We start from the raw sequence: 24,573 nt of genomic DNA on the forward strand, positions 1-24,573 counted from the left end.
TCTACTGTCACTGTGCCTTCTGTTGCAGATTTATTTTTGAGTCTCTCAAGCAATACTTCTGAACACCTCTGAATTCAGGGCTGCTCTGAGGAGAAAGACACTGACCTGATTTCCTCTGATATTTAAAGCCTCCCCTGTAAGTCCTCTGATACCAATACATACACCACTGAATGGATGAAAAGAGACAAGAATAAACATCCTCAAAAGCATCATTACAGTGGATGAACAGTGAAACAATGTATTATTCAGTGTTTGCACACAGTAGAATATTGTGCTTGTGTTCTGTCATTCTCATTGTACTAGATAATTGTGTGCCATATGCAAGTAGAGCAAGGTTGAAATACAAGTGTACCCAATGTCTGCAGTTTCAAGAACAATGAACACTGTGTTGAGTTAGTGAATTTAATTCTGTTTCTGGAGGAAAAAAAGGATTTCAAAAATATTTAATTTAGGAAAGTGAACAGGAACCTGAATTTCTTTGTAATTGAAGCCTTTCAAAGTTGTGTACTCTAAATACTAAGTACCATAAATATATCACTACTGCAGAGATTTTTTTTTTCTTTGCACTGCAAGGATGCTTATATACATATATAAAAAAAAGAATTTACTACTTTTAAGTGATAGTAGTAAACTGTTGATCTGATTTTGCAGCATGTACCCACCATGTCTAAGCACACAGGCTATTTGTTAAAGGGTTAATGCACTGCTCATTTTCTGAAGTTACATGCATGTTCTTCACTGAAGGGCTGGCTGAGAACCTAGATCTTTGTGCTCAGTGGTTCCAGGAAAGTGTTGTTGATTCAGTGTGGCATCTTTATAGTGCCAGATGCAGGCATGTAGGAATGTATCATATAGTGCCAGATATATCATTAGGAATAAGCAATAAAATGGAAATCTTCCTTGAAAAATGCAGGCACTTTACTTAGCATCTTTTGAAAGCAGCTGTAGATAGCCTCATTTACAGGTTAGCAATAATTCACAAGTTTTCTGTCTTCTCTGGGTGTAGGGTTTTCTTAGCCTTACAAAACAAGCTGTGAGAGATGGAGGAAGGAAGCATGAGAAGTACGGGTAGATTGTTTTAAAGCATTGTGCTTTTAAAGATTACTTAAACTCTTAATTTCAGGTTGCTGTTCCGCTAGAAATAAGAGCGACTAACGTATGTTCCACTTTATTGGGATTTTCTTTGAAAATGTTTTTGCATGAGCTCAAGAAAACTGTGTATTTGCTAGTCAAGAAATAAATGAAATACTTTTCACTTGAATTCATTATTCTGCAGATCACGGCACTTGATAGGGAAGATACAAGGTAACAGTGAGCTTTCTAGCCACCCCAAACCCCTCTGAATCAATTTGTTAGACCATATTTTAAAAATTTTTTTGTTATTAGCATCATTCTAGGGTGCTATGTCTATTTATTTGAAGTACTATGCGATTTTTACCTCAAGTAGTTTGAATTCAAATATATCAGAGAACAACATCGGTTGCAGTGAATTCTGGCCACTCTTTGCTTAGGTTTATCTATGAGGTAACCTTATATTTCTGAGGAATTAATGGTTACTGAATCTTTTTGGTTTAAAACAAATACAAACCTTACCATAAAGGTCACACAGTGGCTTACTTGCTTACTGATTTGGGGAAAGTAATGTCACTGGAAGGGGTATTAAAATGTGTGTTGAAACTGTTACTGTAGTTTACAGAGTTGGTTGTTTTTTTTTTTTTTTTATTTTTTTTTTAAACTCTATATTCTCTTTTGGACATGGTTTAAATGTTTCAAAAAATATTTTAGTTCAGACAGATCTGATATGCACCTTGTTTCTTCTCCTGATCACCACTAGCAGAATCTTACAGACCTGTTTTTTCTTTGCAAATTAATTGCAATTAAATACAAATTCAAAGGACGTTTTGGCTTTTTTCTACTTGGATATGCTCCTCATCGGGTAGTGAATTACTAGCTTGCACCTACTATTTTTCTTGCCTTTTAAGGAAAAAGGATTTTGCTAAAGTATTTGAAACTAGTAAATGAAGCACAGGTATTGGTGGTGATGGCAGACATCTATTTCTCCACAATGACTGTTCTCTGCCTCTGGCCTTACCATTGTTTGGAGGAGAAGTTTTCTCTTTGGCCTTTACATTCATGGATTCTTTATCAGGTTTTCTAGCTGATTTGACAATTGTTTCCAAGTTTGAGATTTAATTGTAGGAAGTTCATAATTCTTGTTTCATATTGGTTTTCAAACTCTCCTGCGATCTCATAGATGCCTGGCATGGGCTCAGTTTAAACTCTTCATTTATATATTCCCCCAGGGTTTGGAAGAAAATGCAGAACCAGCATACCCTGTGTGATTGTATTACAGTTTCTAGGATAGCTAGACACTGCCAACAAACAGCCCTTTCTACTGAGCACGCTGTTCCCTGTGACATGTATTAGAGAACCAAACAGGCCATTTGCAATCAATGTAAAAAAAGTAGGATGCTAAGCTTCAGTGAGCACTCAGATTATTGTGGATCAATTGTGCAAAGAATCTGAGGAAAGTTAAAACAGCTTTTAGTACACTAGCTGTTTACAAGAGTTTAATGCAGTGGATAAGCTGTTGATGTAATTGTGTTACTGCATTAGGCCCTGTATCCATTCCAATCTCCTTGGCCTCAGTGCAAGGATCAGCACAGTGGTGTTTGTCTCTTCTGTAGCACTCATCTCAAAACTGGCAGGGCATGTGTAATGAGCACAGGGGGTCAGCTGCTGCCTCTTACAGGATGGGGCAAACCTTTATTGGGAATGCAGGCCAGGTGCAACTGGGTGTAGCACTGGGGGTATGTATTCTGTAAATTAGCTCATAGACTCTGGTTCTCTGAGAGACTGTGAGGAAAGGTAGGTGTGTTCTTTTCTTGCTGCTGTAATTGATTCCCCCCCCCCCCCCCCCCATTGGCCTTGGTTTTAAGACAGCAGTGACCGGGGCCTTATATTGAAAATCTCTAATCTATTAAGCAGTAAGTCTTCATTTGTACCTTATTATTTACTTAGTGTGTGATTATAAAATCACATAATCAAGAGCTTGTTTCTTCACAAGATATATGAGAAACCTTATGGAGGATTAATTTCCTAAATTGCATGTTCCTACTGATCCTTTTCAGTGAGAATCCTCTGCTACCTGTAGCAGTATCAGGTCTCTTGAGAGAGATATTTTGTTTGTTTAGTTGTTTTTAAGCAGCTGTTGTGCTACTGCTCTTTCCTTTTCACAGCAGTCTCATGCTGTGGCAGCTTTGTTCAAATATGTAACACAGGTGTTATTATGTCAAGCAGCAGGAGTTTTTTGTCAAAATGCTGGAATACCAGAGTATATCTGTCTATACTTCTGTTTGCAGGACTTTTTGTTTATCATGAGCCCACAACTCTGTGCTACTGGGAATGACATTATGCATAACTGGCAATTAAAATCTTCTGAAAAAGGAGAGTCAAAACATACTTTTCATACTGTCACTGAAAGTTGGGAATAAGACTCTCTGACACTGTAATCTCGGTATTAGAGAGCAGCATCACTTTTATTTTCGGCACTGGGTCTGAGGAGAGTGTCTGCCCCAACTGACATGGAGCAGCTACCTAAGAGATAGATTTATGTATAAGTTATATAGATTTCAACTATGTAACTTATGCATATTTATTATATTTCCCCAAACTCATGCATATGTGCTAAACATTCTTGCCATTTTTTTTTAAAGACATATTTAAAGGACTTCTCAAAGCTTATTTGCATCACAGTGGAGATCTTTTGAGGGTCTCTGGTGGATGTTTGGGAAACATACCATTCCTCAAATTATTATTTTTTGCTTGCAGGTTTCCAAAAAATGTTTCTTCTCTTTGGGTGCATCCCAGTGATGTGGTCTGGCCAATAAATACCTTCTTGCCAGTGTTTCTCAGGCCTGCAGTCTTAAAGGCTAAGATAACCACTTGCTTGTATTAACACAGGATTAAGTACTGTCATTTAAAGCCGAACGCATTCATAAGACTTAAACACTATTTGTTACAATTAAAGATTGTCCCAACAATACTAAAATGTTTCTTATAGGAAAAGACAAAGCTTTTATGGTTGCCTATTTAATTTGCATAGATTTACTCTAGAATTTTGTCTTTTTCTGCTCAGATGGATTATAAAGGTCTATGTTTGTATCATCAAATATATATATATATGTAGCTCCATGTTGATGTTCACAGTAATGATGGTCAAGGTGTGTTTCTGAAGAGTAATTTAGTCCTGCTGTGGTTATAGTACTCTGTGACACACGTAAGACTTATATGTTCACCTGCTGTTCCTCCTGACAGAGTGTTCCTGTAACACAGCCAGTTTTTCCTTCCATTAAAAAGTTACTGCCTGCCTGACTTTTATTACCATTATAATGTAAAACAACATGGGTGCACTTAGTGGTGAAATATAATAATTGAGAGAAGTCCTTATCCAGTACCCCAGGATTTAAACTGATTTCAGCTGTCAATATTTCTCCACTCCACCCATCAAACTGATTTTCTTATTGGTATAGAGGAGAGATTGTCACTGTTCATTTAAAGCAGATAAATATCCAAGTATGTTTCAGGCTTGTTTGTAGTATCTAAGAATGAACATCTGAAAAGTCACTTGCCTAAATTACAATAGTAGTCACTTGAACAAAATATGTTTGTGAATATACACAGATACTTACACGTGCATATATGTACTTGGTGCTTTCTCAGGGAAAGTTTTATTTGCCTGGATTATACTGGGATTCTTTTAGTTCAGGGAAGTTAATGAATAGGACTGTTCTTAATGAGAGTGACTATCCTATAGGATTCTGTGTGTCTTAAGATACAGTACTTGCTGCTCCACTGCCTTGCAGCTTACACTGTTTTATGCTTACATAGTAGCAGTTTCAGTGCAAACCAGTACAGGCAATGGTAGAAGAATGGGCAAACGCAATACTCAAGACAAGCATGGTCCTAATTGTTTCTAGCAGTAGTATCATGCTCATAAATAAGTATAATCTATTTTGTCTACTAAACAAAGCAGAGGGGTTAATTTATTTCTTGGGATGTAGACATGATGGATCACATCTTGAGCCTTCTGATGTTGCAACAAGCTGGTGATTTATAGTTTGTCATCTATAATTAAGAGTTCCCAGCAGACGTGTTTATTACTCTTACACAGCACCATGACAGTAAGCAACACCTGCATTTAGTGGTTGCACAAGTATCTGACTGAAAGTCTCAGCACAAATGAGTTTAATCTCTAGTTCATAACTGGCTTTTTTATTGGCTTCAAATGGAACTAATTTTCTTTGAATGTAGCGTGTCAATTTTGAATTAGTGTCCTTATCTTATGTGGTTCTAAAACTGATTGACATAAACTCACATTTTTTCTTTATTTTCTATTAAACTGGGAAAATGCTTTAGGAATTCACGTCTCTAGAAGATCAGGTTTTCCTGACTCTCTTATCTGCAGTCAGTATAGTCAGATATGTGTATGATTTTCTCACTTATTTTGACAGCCTTGCCACTAATACCTGGATGGAATGGGCAAAGCTGATTTGTATTCATACACTACTCTGCAGCTACAAAGCTGAGCTGAGTGTATACATTTAAAACCCAGTATGTTATTGGTTTTCTTTTTTTGTTGTTTTTTAAAATAAATTAACTCCTGTGGGTTTTTTTAAATTCTTTTTAAAGGAGTGATGTTTGATGGGAGGGAAGTTAATTTCCAGACTAGTAGGATAGTATACTGCTGCTTTAATTATGTATTCACAGCTTCTGTCTACTATTCTTTGTTACAGAGTAAATATTTAAAAACTCATAATTTCAAAATATTTACATTTGCATTCACCATAAAATTAAATGTTTTCCATATCTAATAAAACAGATTGACTTTTTTTATTATGTGTTTCTTGGTGGAGTCAGGTACAACTATAAATTTAACACTAGGGAAAAAAACATCTAATGTGATTTCTGGAAGTACCATGTTTTCACTTTCTAGAAAGAATCAGTTATTGGTAAATAGATTTGTTTGACACTCATCCATGTTTATTCAGATTGGTTCCTGCACTTGGAATCTGCTGGCTTGTTTTCTGCTGTTGAGAGAGCAGCAGGAACTCAATATTTACTAACAGAATTAAATAATACTTATAATTTAAGGGAGACTTCCTACATTATGGCTCCTTTTTTACACTTTTCAAAATGCTATTGCCATAATGAATACCTGAGACTTTGTGAAAGTTTTCTGTGGCAGTCAGTAACTTGTGTTACTGTGCAGCACAGGAGGGATCAGTTCTTGTTGGAGAGATAAAAGTCAGTGCTGAATAAAGGGAAGGATCTCATCCTCAGTAAGCTGGTAGGACTCTTCAAATGCCTTTTATTTTTCTGCTCACTCACAGCAGAAGCCCTCCTTCTCTCATAGTATGTTATCTTAGGCTACATAAAGCAAAGTTCTCCAAATAATCACAAATAATTTTGATTAATTCAGTTCTGGCTTTGAAGACTTCTAGGGTCTGATTTCATACCAAAGCCATATAAGCCTGGTTTTACCTTGGAGTTTTTGAGCATAAAAATGCAAGGAATAATTCAAGCACATAAGTCCCATTGAACACATTTATTGGCCCCTGGCCTGGCTTTCCAACTTCCCAGGGAATCATGAGGGCAGCTCAGAGAGAGCCTCTACTTTGCATCATGGAAAGACTCTTCAACAAGATTTATCAAGCAAAGGATTTACCTAGAAAATAAATTCCTTTGAAGTAAAGCTGCAGCTTATTTTCTATTTTTGTTGACAGCTGCAAAATGCTGGCAGTTTTTCTGTTAAAGTTCTGCCCAATAGTGATATTTTGAATGGTCTTTGGTAGGGCTTGAGAAAGGTACAGGAGTGACAATAACCAGAATGTCTGCAAGTGAGCTGAGCCAAGTCAGGTAGCAAAGAACATCAGTTTGTTATGAGAGGAATTGAATTTGGAGTTGCTTTTAGAGTCCCAGTAGAGCACTTTTCTGCTGAGAAATGCTTATTCAAGTTCAATTTGAAATATTTTGCAGGAAGCTGTTTCTAAATAAAGCCCCTTTTGATAGCTAACATAATTATATTAACATTGATATATAATAACAGTTTGTGTCTAAGATAATTGAGAGAGTGACTGTTAGAGTCAATATATGAGAAATGCCTTCCAGTAGGATTTGGGAAAGAACCAACTGTCAGCATTTTGAAGTGATTAAAAGTGCATCTATACATTTGCCATCTCTTGAGGGTTGTTACAACTCAAAACAGCACTGACTGTCACCACAGGGAGTGAAAAACCTCTCTTTATGAGAAGTATATTTTTTGCTTGATACTCTTGAGTAATTTTATGCAATAATTTCTCTCAGTGGCTATGACAAGTGTACCTGTTTTATGCCTGTGACCTGTTTGTGTCCTTCCACTCACGGTGCTGTTCTGAGCCTCCTGCAAGTTGTTTGGCTTTCCCTTTCCATTTCTTATTATTGGACTGAAAAAGTCAGGAACTATGGGGCCTGTGTTACAGCTAAGTGTAGAGATGAAACTGGTTAGTGACAACTTCCTGAAGAGACAAGTGTATAAAGGGAAGGGACCTTTCTGATTTATTGATAGTTCACCCATAAGCAAAATGTCACTTGGGGATTGCTCTGTTGGGGATAGGGGCTAGATATTGGGGATTTTTGGAGGAAGAATCTGTGTTAAGGAAATAGTGGCTTTTACAGCTACAAGACCCTTTTAAAAAATGAAGGATTGATATGGAGAGGAGTACCTGACTAAATGGGGCAACAGCACCTTTGTCAACAGGCTGGCCAGCCTGATGAAGAGAGGGAAGGGGACAACTTGGGAAGTAAGGACACCCTATGTGAAGATGCAAACTGGCAGTTTGCAAGAAACAGCTCAGAAACAATAAAACAGGGCAAAATACACCTGTATGAAATGTATGTATATGAATGCATGGGGCCTGTAAAACAAATGGGAGGAACAATCACTCTGGTTGTGCTTGCAAAATCTACAGTCAAGCTGTATCACTCGAGGGGATTGGTTAGCTCTGACTTGTCGCTTGTTAGGCCATATCTGGGCTACTGCATGCAGCCTTCGACAAGCCCCTTCTCAGTGCAAGAGACATTCAGCAGAGGCCATCAGGGTGGGAACCCTTGTCCTGTAGGAAGAGGCTGAGGGACGAGCGCTTGGAGCAGGGATGCACTTTGGGGTTCCTAGCAGCAGCCCTGTATGCTTGTGGAGAGGTTACTGGGAAAAAGACCAGCCATGCATGGGCAGGATGTGAAAGGCAACTTGCAGAAGCTGAAATAGAGGATTGCATGTGAGGAACAAAGGCTTCCCCATGAGGACAGCCCAGCAGGGAAGCAGGTTGCACTTGCTTTGGTGCATTCTACTTAGTAGAAATTGGAGTAGCTGCAATTTCACAGATCTGCCTTGGTAATCTCAGGAGAGTCAGGAGTGATTGACATGTTCCTAGCTGATCTTTGTGTGTGGCTCAAATGTGCTGTGTCATCTCATGGGCTTTGGGGAATAATGTCACCAACTGCTCTATGCTTGTTGTTACATTCTTAGTCCTATGCAGAATTGTAAAGGAATGTAATGCTGGTCTTTCTGAGGCCATGTTTTTCTATTCACAAATTCAGAAACTTAGTGGATTTGCTGGCCTCTTTTAATACCTTACAAGTGTTTCAGTTTTCTGTTTTAGAAGGAAGATTATAAGAGGACTATGCTTGTAGAAGTCTGGGGAAACTAGTTCAGCATAAAGCTCTCTGCAGTTATTATTTGGTTACTAATCTGGTTTGTCTTATTTTTTAACCATAAGTGTAGAACGCACAAATTAATTTTGCTCAAATAATATCTGAATCTGTGTATGGGATTTCACAATCCCAAATATAATATTTTGATTTTTCAGTAAGTGAAACCTATATTCATTGTTCTGGGAACAGTGCCTTGATCACACACTTCACACACTTGGCATGCCATAAATTATTTAGACAATTCCATTTAAATATTAGAGATGTGACAGTTCTATCCAAAATAAAACTTCAGGACAGACAAATTGTGCCAGTCTGGCTTTAGGCCTCTGCCTAGAGCTCTAATTTAAGAGCTTGTGATGTTTCAGCTCAATTTGTAGAAGCCATGTAGGGCATTCAAAGAGATTATAGGATGGGCATATCAGACTCCTTCAATCACATCCAGTCCTCCCACAGTACTCTTTGTTCTTCTCAAGTATAAATTCAAATTAATTTCAGAGGAATAGAGATTTCAGAAAGAACTTATATTTACCTTATGCATTACAAATAAAATTTGCTGCTGCTCCATACATACTGATGAATTCACCTTGGATGTTTTGGGTTACACCAGCCAGTGAGCCAGGGGATGTAATAAAAGTTCACCTGTTTCCTCACAGCAGAGTTGGTGTAATGGAATGCTGATTGAGTTATGTCCAAAAGATGGTACCTCATTTCAGTGTAATAATTTTCTATACATTCAAATCTATTTCTCTATAGTACAGCATCGGTTTTTGCAGACCTGTTTCTTGACATCCTCACTAGTTTGATTTGGCCTTGGGATGTGTTCTTGTTCTCATCTTGCAGAGATTTAGTTGCTAATTGCTTGTTTGACAATAGAGTTAGATATTTGATACTAGAGAAAAAATCTGAAGCAGAGTTATGGAATATGGCCCTCTTTTCATATAGCTTGCACCATATCTTTGTTTTGTCAAAAGAATTTTTTCTGTATTTTTCCACTCCTTGTGACAATCTCTAAATTTTCTTATAAGTGATAACTGTTCTTGTACTCTGTCTAGAGTAGTGTACAGAGGTGAGTATTGTTTCCAAAGGGATTCACAGGGCAGTTCACACATAATTTCTTTTATAATTCTATTTTGGTTTTTGACTGGGTTTGTATTTTTAGTCTTGGTAGGAAATCTGTGCACCCCCGCATAGGCAGTTATGTGTATCTGGTGCATAGTTTGGGGACAAGGACCCCAGAACCAGATTATGCTACTCTGGTTTTTATGTACTGGAAGATGCAAAATGTCACATGCAGTAAGGCCACTGATTTATCTTTGAATTAGCATCTTCATTAAGTTACAACATATTGCTAAAGAATTCAAAACTGGAGCATCCAGGAAATTGATGCTGAAGCTCCAAACACTGTGGGAAAAATGCTGAAGATCTGTTCTGGGCCTCTTTCTTCTGCTCTGTGTACACTACACTGAAAATGAAAGAGTTTGGTCACATACTCAATAATTTTACCTTTAATATTTGAGACTTGTATCTGGCAAGAGTGACATAAAGGCTTTGGAGGACAAAAAGAGCCGATGACATAATGAGACTGTTAAAAAGTCAATGAAAAGTGAACCCAATCTTTGTGTAACCAAGATGCTCTACAAACTTAATCCCCAAAAGGAATTTGGAACTCTGAGTGTATTTTAGCTTCATGGTTTAAATGTGAACACTATTCTGATTTGCATGTGCAAAGAGTCATGCATAATAGATATTTTTCCCCTTGGCTAAATCCTGATGAGACTGTAGTTTAAATGTTAGACTCAATATCTAAAATCAGTATTTTGCAGAAGTTTGCTATCACACTGATTGCTCAGCTACCTTGATGTTTTAATTAGTTGGCTGAAGATATTTTTGGTCAGAACATAAACATGAATATGTACCTTGCTGAATTTGGCAGGCACATGAGTTTCTTCACTTTCTTAGGACTGGTGACAAGTTAAGTATGTCCTTGAATAACTTCTGTAATTGTGGAAAACTGTGGAGCAACTTTTGGTCCTTGATGAAGGAACTGGTCTAGTCAACCAACAGTGCTTTCCTGCACTTTTTTTTTTTTTTACCTGCACAGTTGGACAGGGCAAAGATGACCTTCAATTTCTAAGCTGATAGCAGTTTGCTTGATAAATAAGGTGAGGGAAATCTAAATCTCTCACACTGGAGCTTACAAAGACCTCTAGATAGCCACTTTGGATGGTAAAGTGCTGTATTTCTTGTGTGAGGGTAACCTGATGGCTTTGGTGTAGGTTACATAACATTCTCCTTTCTATATTTGCAGATGCTGCTCAGGCAGCTTAAGCACTGCCCTGACTTTGGCTGTACACAAAACACTGCCCCGACAAAGTAAATTTTGAGCCATATTTTGAATCATCTGTAATGTTTATGTATGAGTGAGAACAACTGGATTAGTTGTATTGATTTATGACAAAGTCATTCAGCTATTGATTCAATATGTTATTGGTAATTAACACACTGCATTGCAGAATTATATGCCTGCTAATCAACTCCATTGTTCACCACAAAATGATTTGGTTTTTCTTTCCAATGGAAACGAAATCCTTAGCTGGAACAGACTGAAAGCATATTTCTGTTGCTGCCTCTCAGTTTCTAACCCTGACATAATATTTGCTGTTGGCCTGGTTCTTGTCATGCAGCTGCATGCCAGGGGCAGTGCAGTTGGTGTTAGAAGTTTCACTGGGCAGAAGTTTAGAATACTTTAAAAACGTCATGATTTCCTTCTGAGAAATGGGTCACTTTTCTGATCAGCTGTGTACTGCTGGGGTGCTTGGTCCTCATGGTCCTCATCTAGTAAAACACGATGTTTTTGGATATGCAAGGAGGCAGAGCATGAACCTTAGTGTCTGCAGGTTGTTGGTGTCTGGGTGGGTGCTTCAGGGACACTTCCTCTGCAGCTGGGCTGGGCAGCATCTTTACTTCTGATCTGTACTGTTGGATAATAAATTCATGCAGAAGGCAGAGTGGACACGCTATATTAAACTAGCATTGTTCTACATTTGTCTGGCTGCTCCCGTGGGATTTCACTTGTACTTGGTTTTTAAGCAGGAAGCTGAAGGGGCAGCCCCCCACGAGTGTCAGCAATTGGCACTGAGGGTTCAGGGAACTGTGAGCTTTTAATACTTCATGTCACTTAAGAGGAATCAGAAACCACAGATGAGTGATCTTTTTTTCTTTTCTTTTTTTTTTTTTTTTTTAAGCTGTTCCCTTCTTCATTTCTTGCAATAAATTTTAGATTCTGTAAAAATAGTTCCAAGTTATTCACTATCGAGTTCAAAGGCCCTCTTGGAGAAAGTGTGAGATAGCACACTTCTGCTGGCTGTTGTACCAGTGCTTTTATCAAAGTTCTCTGAATGCTAAAAAAAAGCTGTACTTAGAGGGAGAAACTTGCCCTCAATCAGTGTGTTTGACTTTCCCGAAGGCTATTAGGCTGCTAGTACCTCAGTGAGAGACCAGGGGACAAATCATGGTACATTACTACAGGAATTCTGCATTTCTTTGGAATATGGGATGGCTGTTGCATCAAAGAAGTAATAAAGTATTTTAAATAAGAGTTTATTAGAAGTGAGATACTAAGCCTCTCCTTGTTAGAGTCTCAGTGTTTCTGTACTGAGTTATAACTGTAACAATTTCCCTTCTATGTTTCAAAATACCACAAAATGGTCATATAATAAGGGATTTTAAATTAATATTTTTCTGGTTACATTTTGTTTTAAGGGAGCATAATGTCTTGGGAAATGATTGTGTTTTGGACTAGAGGCTTTTTTTCCAATGAAAGCTTTATAAAACACAGGTTGGTGTGTTAAAGTACAAGGTTTACTTTTAATTTCCTGTTTTAGAAACTTAAGATAGATATTTGAAAGCTGAACTTCTAGAAATGGCACAAAGAGGATTTTTATTATGATAAATAATTTAAAAAGTGTGGGGTTGTCATATTTTGAAAATATATGTATGGAATGGTTGCAAGCCTTAAGTTTAGTTCAAGGTATATGTTCAATATATAAGTTGAATTAGTAGCTATTGTGTATGCAATAGAAATCTGAGGTTTTAATTGTTTCATGTAAATATTTAATTCTGAATTTGTTCAACCTCAGCTGTAATGAAGATATGAGGAGCTGAGCAGCAATTACTGCAGTTATCACAAAATTAATCATTAATGTAGGACAGGCAAAGTGAAAATTATTCTTCAGCACTTTCTCTCTGGCCTGAGAGATGCCCTTCAATTTCTGCTGCTGTTGGTTAAATATGTTCCCCTTTGCAGCGATGGATTTTCCCTTTTCAAACAACAGGCACAAGCTGAGTCTCTGCTTGCTGGTGAAGGATGCAAACCTTGCAAAGAATTCAGCTTGGCTTTTAGAGCAGGACTCTGAAGTTCTTTCTTTTGTCTCTGGCAGAGAGGTAAAAACAATGAGTGCAGTTTTTGCCTCATGAAAATAAAACAGATTTAGTGGTTATTTGCAATAACAGCTATATAGGACAGTCGGTTTTGACCTTACTGATTTATGGAAGGGGGAAGAATTAAATTCTTCATTTCAAATATATTGAAATAATTTGTTTTTTAAACCCATGTTTTTGCATGGTAACATTTTTGAGTCGCTATTTTATGCTGATTTCAGAATGAAAAAATGTTACATTAGAGTTGATTTGTTGGGAGAAATGTCTGAAAACCTTAAATCTTTCATGAATCTGAAAATTATGTCAAAAGGTTGTTTTGATTACAATTTTTTGGAAAAAAAAGAAGCTGGGAAGGGAAGGTGTCCAGAGCAAAATTTCTTCTAATCCTCCTATTTGAAAGTCCTCAACCACTTCTAAAAAAAGCAGTGATCTGGTGTCTTACTGTGCTGGCTGTTCTAGGGTCTGTCTGACAGGCGGCAAGAAGCTTTTTGATGAACAGCGAGTTGCTTTTGAAGTGGGAAAATTTGAATGACTAATAGCTGGGACCATTTTCAGTGATGTGTAGCCTAACTGAGGTCTTACAGGAATAAATATTTGATAACAGTGATGTTTCATATTTGTGTTTCCTGCTTTTAAGTGAGGTTGGCATTCCATCCACCAAGTAATCTCTTTAATTCATGTTCTGTGAGAATTTCTTGCTGAGAAATCTTTGTGTGTTTTCTTTTAATCTATTCTACCAGAAACAGCCTGGAAGAAGCAGTAGATGCTTGCAATGACTGTACTTCTTTCCTTTTTGCCTGGTGTTGAAAGTGGGAAGAGAGCTGGTTTAGATGTGTTGCTTTCTAAAAGAGGAGTTTTTGGAATTCATGAGAGCTAGGAGATACATATTGAAAAGCAGAATGGAAAATAAGGAGCAATGATAACTGTGGAGCTATAATCTGCTACTTACTTTACCTAATTTTAAAGCCATTAGCTGTTGTCTGTATGATAGCTCATACTTTCATAATGATATTGCAGGGGGTTAGTGATGATCTCTCACATTAGAAAAGGAATTGAAAAAACTGCAAGTCTTGACTCTTTCTGAAGAGCAGTCCTGGCTTTCCTCCCTGCCATCTTCTTTTGCATCAGCTTGCTGGCAGAGATTGGGAAACTGAACAGTCACTGATGTAAGGTAAGCCCTCGTTAGCAACAAACAAAAAACATCAGTGTGTTGTCATCATGATTTTCATACTAAATCCAAAGCACAGCACTGTACCAGTGACTAAGAAGAAAATTAACTCTATTCCAGCCCAAAACAGGAAAGCACTGTTGGTTGACTAGACTAGTTTCTTGCTTCACATTGGTGTTTGGGCAGAGATTTCTGAGAGATATGAGACAGAAGGATAACAAGGACTAGAACAAATCAAATCTGAAGCTGTTTTATGTATGTGTGCTGAAGTACAAACAACATTGCCTTTGTTGAGATACTTACCCCCTCTTCACACACTTGATGTGTCACTTGGAAACAAAAAGAAATCCTTCAGGTCATGAATCTCAGCTGCTCAGCCTGCAGAAGCTGTGCTGCATCAATGTTCCTGGGGGAGGTAAATGTGTGTAGGTAAAAGAATTTGAAAATTCCAACAAACTAATTTGTGTTGATAATAAACAGTCCTCCCTTGAGAACACTTGCTGACATTGCACCTGGATCATGTTTTACCTGCTTCATATAGAACTTCCTGCTTGTGTCTGATCTGAATTTTCATTTTGCTTATATAAAAGCTGAAAACAGACTAACTTAATTGTTCCATTTAAATCTGACCCTTTATACACAATTTTTAATAGAAATTTATTCTTTATTCAAACAGTGTTTTTGTAGTCCAGCCAGTTTCTAAGTTTTCATTCAATTTCTCAACTGATTATGTGAAGGTGAGCCTTAATAGAATGTGTACCACCAGTAAATCCTTGCATTGCAAATGCTTTTGTAAGACTTGTAGATATGTGCCTCAATTTCTTCCCTCTCTCTCCTAACTTTTGGGAAGTGTGGGAATTAACTTCTTTCCTGCCTGGAAGATGTTAACTATAAGCTCAAGGAGAAGTTTGGGCTGTCTTTTGACCAGCCATTCTTTAGGATTGTTGACTTATTTATGAGATCAAACTATTATTCCTCTCAATTTGTAATATGAATGGGTGGAGGGAAGAGGAAGCCTTCTAAGTAATTATTTTCAGGAGTCCATAAGAATTTATAGCTAGCTTGCTTGAGATTAGTCACTCAAGATTTTTGGCATTCAGTCCATCAATTCTGTGTATTTCTACATATAGAGGACAAACATAATTTTACATTCCTTGAAATCGTAATACTTTTAGCAAAAAAAGGTGTTTTTGTTTTAGTGTTTTCTTTTAAACTAAACTGTACATGTTTGAGTCACAACATTGTTTTTCCTTTTGGGAGGCATAATTAATATAGAGCCTCTATCTTTTTCTCATTCTAAAGTAAGAAGTACTAAACAATTATATATGCAAAGATCTTTTTTATTCAGCACAGCAGCATGCTGGTCTGCAAGCAGATCTGCTGATTTAAATGGTGTTGTTTCTGAATACTGTTAGAAGAGTTAGAACAAATTTAGAAGGTCATGTTTGATTCTGATGAGGCTACAGCTGCAGAAAAGTGTTTGAAGCATGTACAAGTTGCAGAACACAGCCTTATTACAAATGGGCAATTATGCAGATTTGAGTGTGGTCTTCCATGTGTGATGTCTTCTTTCAGGAGAGAAATGATACATTTTAGAGCTATGCCACCTTAGATCAAGATGGTGTGCAGCAGGTTTCACCTATTTTCTATTTCAGAAATTGACTATTCTTGCATTCATTTCAAAATTCTGTATGATGGGTTTGTGCATAAAATTTCAGAACAAAGGTTTTTTTCTTGGTTATCTGTTATAGGCCTTTCACAAGTAGCTTATGGAAATGAAGGTTGGAAGTCATTAGGAATAACATCTTTGTTCTCTGTCCTATTACTGGGTAATGCACTGTTTGTTGAGCAGCAGTAGTGAGCACCCAATGGCCACCAGCAGCTGATTCCCCATAGTAATGATAATACTTTCACAGATGTAAGTATTGATGTAATTTTCCCTCTGTCTTAGGGAATTATATGATGCTTATTGTTTGTTATCTCTTTGGCTAACAGATGTTGGTAGTGGAGATACTGATAGAATAAATTCCTGAGTCTGTCAGGCACCTGGTGAAGTATTCTGTTGGATGAGCCTTTCCAAGTCCAAAGACCTCTGGATGAAGGAAACACTGCTGTGTACAGAGCTCTGGCAGCTAATTTTTTTTCCCTTTCCTATCTGTGGAGAATTATAGTAAACTTCAATGATGAACTCTCTTAATCCTGACTGGATGAGGAATTCCCTCTTGCTACCATAAATTTTTCTCTTGAGAAGTCTTTGCCATGGTGGTCTGTAATATTACTGGTTCCACAGCTATGTGTGAAAAGGGATCAGCCATCCAAATTATGGGGCTTTTTGATGCTTAAGTAGGAATAAAACAATTCTTTCCTTTACCTCCTCTCCAGTATTGAACCCAAAATATTCTCGGCCTATTGTATTTCTCTGCATTTTGACTTTCTCAGACTTGAACTTGGTTTTTTATAGTAAGTCTACCTTTTTTTCTAACCCTTCATGTCAGGGTCTGCCTTAAACTGAAGATCTTACTTGCTTCTGGTTTTTCTGGGACCTCAACTATATCCCATGCAAAATGTCTTATTTCCACAAAAGCTCAGTCTCATATTATACCTGTTGTGTCTGGACAGATTTGGGTTTACATGTCAAAAATGGTCAGAAAAATAGTTTGTAATACTCTTCTTTGTTTGCTTCATGCAGGAGAAGGTATGCTGAAGGTGTCAACTGAAGGGGGAGTTAAGCATCAGTCTTCATCATTTATTAATTTAAAGAAATGAATTTTTGTGTAGAGGCGAGGGACAATTGTTTCTTCTTTATCTGAACCTTCTGTGTGTTGCTGTGAATGCGGGCATGGGGCAAGATAAATGTCACCTGATCATTCAGGACTGGAATGTGAGCTACTAAATGTGATCTTTAGTTAGCCCTTCAAAATGCAGCAAAGGCCAGGGAGCTGGGGAGCAATACCATCTTAAGAACATGGTTGGTAGCTCTAGCTTCCCTTTTTATGTTCACTTGTTCTTGAGGCTGAACAACTGGTCTCCTTCTTGTTCATTACTTTCTTGATAATGATACTTTTTTCTACAGAGGGCTGGAAAGTCTCTCCTTTTTCCAGTAGAGTGATGTCAGAACATTTTCTTAATCAGTGGAAGGACAGAAAGAAATCTGTGAAACAATCATGGGAGTTTTTGTGGGAGAAGAGGGCTTGCTGTGACTGCTAGGTGTATATTTGTCGTAGTTTGACATGGAAAAAGAATTTTTCTGGAAGGAAGAGGTTAATTTAGACATTGACCGATTGAAGGCAGACACGCCTCTGAGAACACAGAGGGGTTAAAAGCAGAATTCTCAGGAAAACTTGCTCTCTTGGGTTCCGGTCAGCGGTCAGTGCAGGACTCTCCCCTGCCCGGCCACGAGCTGGGTGGGGGAGGGGAGAAGCCATGTGGCCTTCGGAGGTAGGCCCAAGGGTGGAGGGACTGGAACCCCCCTGCAGATGGAAGGGTGGACAAAATCTGGGATGTCTCCGTTCCCCCCAGAGTCTCTCTCTCTCCCAAGAGAGAAAGAGAGACAGCAGTGGTTTTATCAGCAGTTTGCCGCGGGGAAGGAGAAGAGCGGGGGGGCCGCAAGGTGCCCAGCCAGGCTGTGGGAGCTGGAGCCTGGGCAGTGAGCCATCTCTGGGAGTCGGGACTTTTAACCCTTCCTTGAGAAATGAAAGCTTTGTGAAATTTTTCTCCTCCTTAGTTTGAAAAGAAAGGAAGAGAGACAACTTGGGACCTGGGATGTTGGAAGGAGAAATTCTAAGTGGGAGGAGATGATAGAGTGGCTTTTTAGCTAGACTTTTTCTTAGTAGCCACAGATTAAACTAATCTTCTCCTCCAAGAGAGACTGTATTTTAAGAGGATGCTGGTGAGCCAAAGAGACCATGCTTCAGCTGGGAAAAGACAGAAGTGGAGCAAACAAAAAAAAGTTAAGGAAGTTTGTGGTAGTGCCCCCTGTCTTCGCAGAGGAAGAAGAGAAGAAGATCTCTGTTCTTGGATCCTCGGCCCCAGGGGAAAATGGGGGGGACTGTTGGTCCCAAAAATGAAAAACTGAACTGTTGTTTTTTCCCCTCTTGGCAGGGCATCCTTAAAAGAAAAAAATCCTAAAAAGCAGTCTGTCCATCCATGCATTGGTGGTGAGAGCACTGTGCATGGAAAGGAGAGGGTCACCACTGGCAAACTTTTTTCTCCGGGTGGTGCCATGTGGTGCCATGGAAGCACAGGATGTGGCAGCCATGTTTCTTAAAGGGTCTGTGGCACAGGAGGGACTCCTCTCTCCCTGCAGATGGACTGGGTGTTGATTATCTGGAGGGTAGAAACCTGATTGGGGTCCAGATTGTGTCTCACTGTAGTTTGTTAGAGTTAGGTAGTGAGAGAAGGAATGCTTTAGAAAGTTTTCATTTTAAATTGTGTGTGTTTCTTTTTTCCCCCCTCTTTTATAGTAGCATAGTGGTAGTAGTTTAATAAAGTTTTTTTCTTATTATTAAACTTAGGCCTGCTTTGCTCTGTTCTCAATCACATTTCACAGCATTCAGTTGAGAAATTGCATTTTCATGGGGGGGCACTGGCATCGTACCAGTCTCAAACCATAACAATATTACTTCCTAATGAGACAAGAAATGTATTGAAGTGTCTAGGCTTTCACATGAAGTAAGTTGGTCTAGGGACAGGATGAGAATGAGATACATTCTTATAAGTAAATTTTTATCAGTAAACAATTTTCTTCATTGAAATGAAGAGGAAGTGTGAACCAATACTATGTTAAATAGGATAAATGTTAGCTGGATGCAAATGCAAACTCAAGGGGTTTTTTAATACTTCACTGAAACACTGGATTAATGTTTAATTCTGATGACTAAATCCATTAATAGATATATTTCTTACTTACTTGGATAAATTAGTTTTTCAGGCAATTTTGTTATTCCCTCAGGACATGGTTTCTACTTGCCTGAATACTGCTCTAATTAGATGATGACACAGTATCCCAATAGTTCTTTTTAAGATATAGGACCTCTGCTACTAGACAATAAATTTAGTTCCTCTCCTTTGTTTTTAATTAATGAAAAGGGGTTCTTTTGTTTGAAGTAATCAGACAATACTCTGAGGATATGAAGTATTTAGTATCATCCCAGGTAGGGTAGAACAGACTGAATTTGGAAGACATGGAAGATCTTTACTGCAAAAGGCAGTTCCAAAAGTTCTTCTATATTTTCCATTTTTGTGTCTCTTGAAATAATTAAATTCTTATTTTATCAAATTAAGAATGACCCTACTCTCTAACTGGCTTTCAAACAAAAGTTATTGCTTGAAGTCTATTACAAAAATCAAGGGGCACTGAGAAAGTTGAACTTTTAAAAACAGTTTGGTAGGTGCAGTTAACTGAAGCCTACAGAAAGGTGGAGTAGATGGTGCAGACTGTTCTTCATATTCTGTATGATAACTCATGACTGGAATGTGAGCTACTAAATGTGTGGCTGACATGGGAGGAAACAACCTGGCTTTAGATAATGGATCTGCAAGGGAAGAAAAAAATCCTTTTGATATCAGCTACAATGACAGGATGCATTTTCCAACAACGGTTTACATAAAGGGTTTTTGCTTGACATAAGGCACTGCTGTGTTTCTTCCACCTGTTTGTGTGACATCTGTCACTACTCTCATTGCTCTGGTTCATGAGCACACCAGAATGTGAATCCCTGGGTGGGAATTACCTTGGTTTTCTTCCTACCTGCTGGATGTAGAATCATTCTCAGCACATGTCAATGCAAAATAATAACTTGTCTAGCTTTATCTAGAGAATAATATTGGGCTAACATATTTAAAAGTAAAGGCCATAAATCTTGAATTTTGGAACGATAAGGAGCCAATGAAAGTCATCTAGTCCCTGCTTGAAATAGGGGTTAACTAGCTTCAGAGTTAAGTCAGGGTGCTTAGGCCTTGTCCTGCTGAATTTTAAATAGCTCCAAGAATGTAGATCCCCAGACCTCTCAGGGCAATCTGTTCCAGTGCTTTTCCATGCTCACTGTGAGCCTTTATTCCATTTTATAGGTAGCAGTAATTTGCAGCGTCTCGACTAGTGGCTACTGTCCTTCCCCTTTCATTGTGCTCATCTGAGAAAATGGCGGCATCTTCTTTATAATAACCCACATGGTAGAAGACGCAATATTTATTCCTGAGAACTTGAAGTTAGACTTGATCTGACTAGAATAACAGGTTATATTGAGAAGGCATGAAGAATAGACATTTCAAGCAATAGAGATGGAAACAGAAGTCTGGTGATTGGCTGTTGGGATTTAGGATTCACAGGCTCAAGTTTTTGCTCAGCTTCAGTCAAAGTGTAGATCTTTCTGCCTCTGGCAAAAAGACAGTGTTAGAGCTTTAGTTTGTCACAGGCGCGGTGACAGGGTTTCAGCATGATGTGACTTTACAGAATCTCCAGTGCCAGTGTAGGGTACAATCTAACTTTAAGGACTACCTTTGGTTGACAGATGGCTTTTTATCTGTTTTCATGAGCAGTGATAGTGTGATATTAAGTAACTATTTGCTTTTATAAAACATGTGACTTGACAGGAATCTTATACAAGTTTTGACTTAGTCTTGGGGGAAATTGATAAGCCAAGAAGTTTAAAAGCAGTTAAATAGTCTTAAAATATTGAGAATAGGCTTTTTCTACTTTTTTTCCTCTTGAGTCAACTGCATATATTTCTGTTTTAATTCCATTTTCCCCAAACAAAAAAAGCCCTTTACAGTCTCATTTTGAAAGAATACAAACAGTGCGTACAGCAAATGAGGTGTATAAATGTGTGAATAGGACACAAAATGTCAGCACAGATTTGGCCTTTTTTGCATTTGCAGTTGTCACTGCCAAGGGAGTAAGTGACATTCAGCATTGGCTTCAGTATTAAAACATGGCATTCCCCTATGGCAGTATCCCAGTGAGGCAGGCAGAGTTTCAGAGTGAGAAAAGCAGAAGCAAATATCTTTTTTTTCTCTCTGATTCTTTTTAATGAGTGGTTTTATGATGTTTTTCTTTGTGTGAAGGAAATAATTTGAAACTGCAAAATCCAAGCCAAGTAAATTAACTGCTAGTGAAAGACTTTCTTCTAGGGCAAGAGTTTTCAGCAGACAAGAACATGGAGGATGCCTCAGTGGCTACAGTGCTGGTCTTGGAGAATGGGGCTCATTCAACTTGTTTCTCAGAGATTTGTCATTAAATGGTTCTTTCCTCTACCTGTGCTGTTTGACTGGTGCTGAAAAGGGAAGACTGGTTAATTATTGAGAGCTTTGTTGATACTTGTCTGATAGAAATTCTGATTTCTAGTCCCAACATTCTAGTGGAGTGCTGCAGCAGAGTTGCCCAGGTTCAATGGGCAATGATCATCCACTAGCCTTTATGCAAGGGAGTGGTACCATCTCCCAGTCTCTGGATGTACAGAAGAACCTTGAAATCATGCTAAAGAAGGAGGTCATAGTATTTTGGCAATTTCAAGGTGCACAGCCTGAATGGTGATCTGGATTCTGACATCTTACCAGTCTTGCAGAATCACTAGTAGGTGCTAAAGTGAAATGCTCCCCTGAGCAGTGCTAGATTCTACCAAACTGAATAGTGTTCAGTCTTGCACAAGACCAAGATACACCACACTGCCTTACCTTGAACTTCACTTCAAAATGTTAAAGCAAAAATTGAGGTTGTGTTCCAAAAGTTGATCTTGTGATTAAAAAGCAAAAGGATATAAGGGTCGTGAGGGCTGGTTTTTATGAGCCTCTGTGGGGAAATTTGTTTTTATTGTCTCAGTTGCAAGAATTGCAGGAAACTGTTTTTCTATCAGAGCTGGCATGCTACCATGGAATTTATTGCTTGGAATACCTGTGATTCCATCTGAGATACCTATTGAGTACATGTGCTCTTTATTTCCTGGCAAGCAAGGGAGTCATCTTTCATATAAGCCATGCTGATGCATTTTCTGGAGCACATTGGAAGAATGTGAAATTTACTTTGAAGAACAGTTAGGTAATGCACTGTTTGACCTTGGGGTTTCCCAAGTGTTGGTAGCATTGCTCATGTTGATGATAGAGTAAGCAAGAGGGTAATTTTCCCACTGTTGACCTGCTGCACAGAGTGGGGTGTGCTGTCATATGCTGGATCACCCAGCCCCTACTCATGAGTACATGCAGAATTTGACTTACTTGCTTAGTGTTACCTCCTTTTTTTATTTTTCCCCCCTAGAACATAATAAAAATATTCAACTGTTCAGGAAAGAGTTTTGTATTTGTATCTCAACAGTATGTTTGATTTCTTTTTTTAAAACTCTTGTGTCTGGCCACAATAAATTACAGAGGGTTTGCTCGTTTGAATGTGAAACTATCTGCTTTTGTCCTTAAGTTTATGCCTTATCTTTTTCATGTATTTTCAGTCCTCATAGGTGCAAAAGTTGATACTTCTATACACCTTGAGCTTGGATTTCAATAAATTTTATGTATTGTTTTGCAGCAATGAAGATCTTTTATTTTTGTCAGCTAGTCCTTAAGATTTTTCTTGAAAACTTTGGATGTTTTCAGTGATATACTGTCGTAAAAGAAGGAGGAGAACATAACTGGAATTGAGTTCAGAAGAACTTTTTGGTTTCTAGATTTGGTTTATTCTAATTGCTCAGAGAGCAAAGGTCTGACAACAGCTCTTTGATTAGGTTTTGTACTTGATAAATGTTTTCAACATGTTCATTTCTGTTTTAAAACCCAGAAAACCTGCACATCTTTTTCTTCACCCTAGTATGCAGAATTGGTGTCTTGATTTGGACTTGCTTCTGGGGAGAGCTTATTTATAAGTATTTATTTGTAGGTGAGTTCATCCCTTAATTCTGACTTGTAGGAATCTGGTTTTGAAAAGATTTCTTTTCAGTGTCATGTTTACTGACTTCCATTTCAGGGTTCCTTCTGGTGAGTTGAGTTTTCAAATGTCATGTGTTCCTTTCTTGCCCAATTATCTAAATATACTCAATAAGCTTTTAAATAGTGAATGAAAATAATAAATAATAAAAATCAAGTGCTCTGACTTGCGGCCTCATTGGATTTGTTCAGAGCTGTGTGGGAGACTTCTAAAGTGTTAAAATTTTGCTGCATTTGTGATACTTCTGTGGGGCAAGAAAATAACGGTATCTAATTTAGTTAAAAATACTGAGAAGGCTTGAATGTAGCTGTATTCTAGATGGGCAAGATTAAATCAGACCTTTACAGTTGAAATAATATGGTAAATAAACTCCCTATTTTACTGACTTGCAGAACCACCTGTATCTATTAAAATACCAGGGCCCTCCTGAAGTCAGAGAGAAGGGCTGCTGCTGGGTGGAACTGTGTCTCCTTGCTTTGCTCTGTCTCTCCCTGCAGCTGGAACGAAAATGAAATGAATGTGATAAATGCCAATTAGATATGGCTTTTTGATGCAGATGAGACTTGGAAGACTCCTGGCCCATCTCTTGCTGAAATGTTTGGGAATGAGCCTGGTGCTATATTTGGAGCATAACTGTAACTGGACAGATTATTTTCTGACTCACCCTAAGCCAGTTAAACAGCAAGGCCCTCATCCTGCTGGGTGAACATGGGGTGAATTTGGCTGCTGCTGAAGAAAGTCTGTAGATTCACTGTGCAGGAAAAGAGTGCCATTAATGCTTAATGCCATTAAGCAGTTGCTATACTTGTGACTGTTTCAGCAGTTGTAATTTAATGAAGGAGGGGTCGGCACATATGCAGATGTGATTTGTGTGTATAATTTGATGCACAGGTCTGGATTAGTTTGCCTGCAGCTGACTGAAGATCGCTTGGATGAAAGATGACCTGCTAATGTGCTGCTAAGTTTATTAATATCCAGCAGAGCAGCTATTATCCATTTTATCAACAGATTACAATGCTTGGTTAATAGCTCCTTTTTTGTCTTCTCATGACTTGTCAAATTGCTTCCAACTGAGTATCAATGTTTCAAAGCTACAATACCTGCAGAAAGCACTGCAAGTATATAAAATTAATCTTTCATGGTGCAACTAATTTTCTTTGACTGAAAAATAACAGTGCATTAATGTCTATCTACACGTGTTTTTAAGGAACTCTAGACTTTTACTGAAAACTTGATTGAGCATTGCTCTGACATATAGAACTTGCTGTATTGTATGACCTACATGTTGTACTTGTCACCCAGCAAT

The 24,573-nt window shown here is 38.1% G+C and overlaps 2 long non-coding RNA genes across 3 annotated transcripts in view; one reads left to right on the top strand and one right to left on the bottom strand.

Annotated features, from left to right (window-relative positions):
* Positions 1–24,573, bottom strand: part of LOC121469511 (uncharacterized) — a 66,247-nt gene that overhangs the window by 23,027 nt on the left and 18,647 nt on the right. For both annotated transcript variants that reach the window (XR_012054060.1, XR_012054059.1), the window contains exon 2: positions 14,663–14,765. This is a non-coding gene — a long non-coding RNA (uncharacterized lncRNA). The remainder of the gene's footprint in view (positions 1–14,662; positions 14,766–24,573) is intronic.
* LOC140682392 (uncharacterized) overlaps positions 4,941–24,573 on the top strand; it is a 124,546-nt gene continuing 104,913 nt past the window's right edge. Inside the window, exon 1 of the long non-coding RNA XR_012054061.1 lies at positions 4,941–14,362. This is a non-coding gene — a long non-coding RNA (uncharacterized lncRNA). The remainder of the gene's footprint in view (positions 14,363–24,573) is intronic.

This window comes from Taeniopygia guttata, chromosome 2, assembly GCF_048771995.1.
Source record: "Taeniopygia guttata chromosome 2, bTaeGut7.mat, whole genome shotgun sequence".
In the NCBI taxonomy this organism is placed as follows: domain Eukaryota; kingdom Metazoa; phylum Chordata; class Aves; order Passeriformes; family Estrildidae; genus Taeniopygia; species Taeniopygia guttata.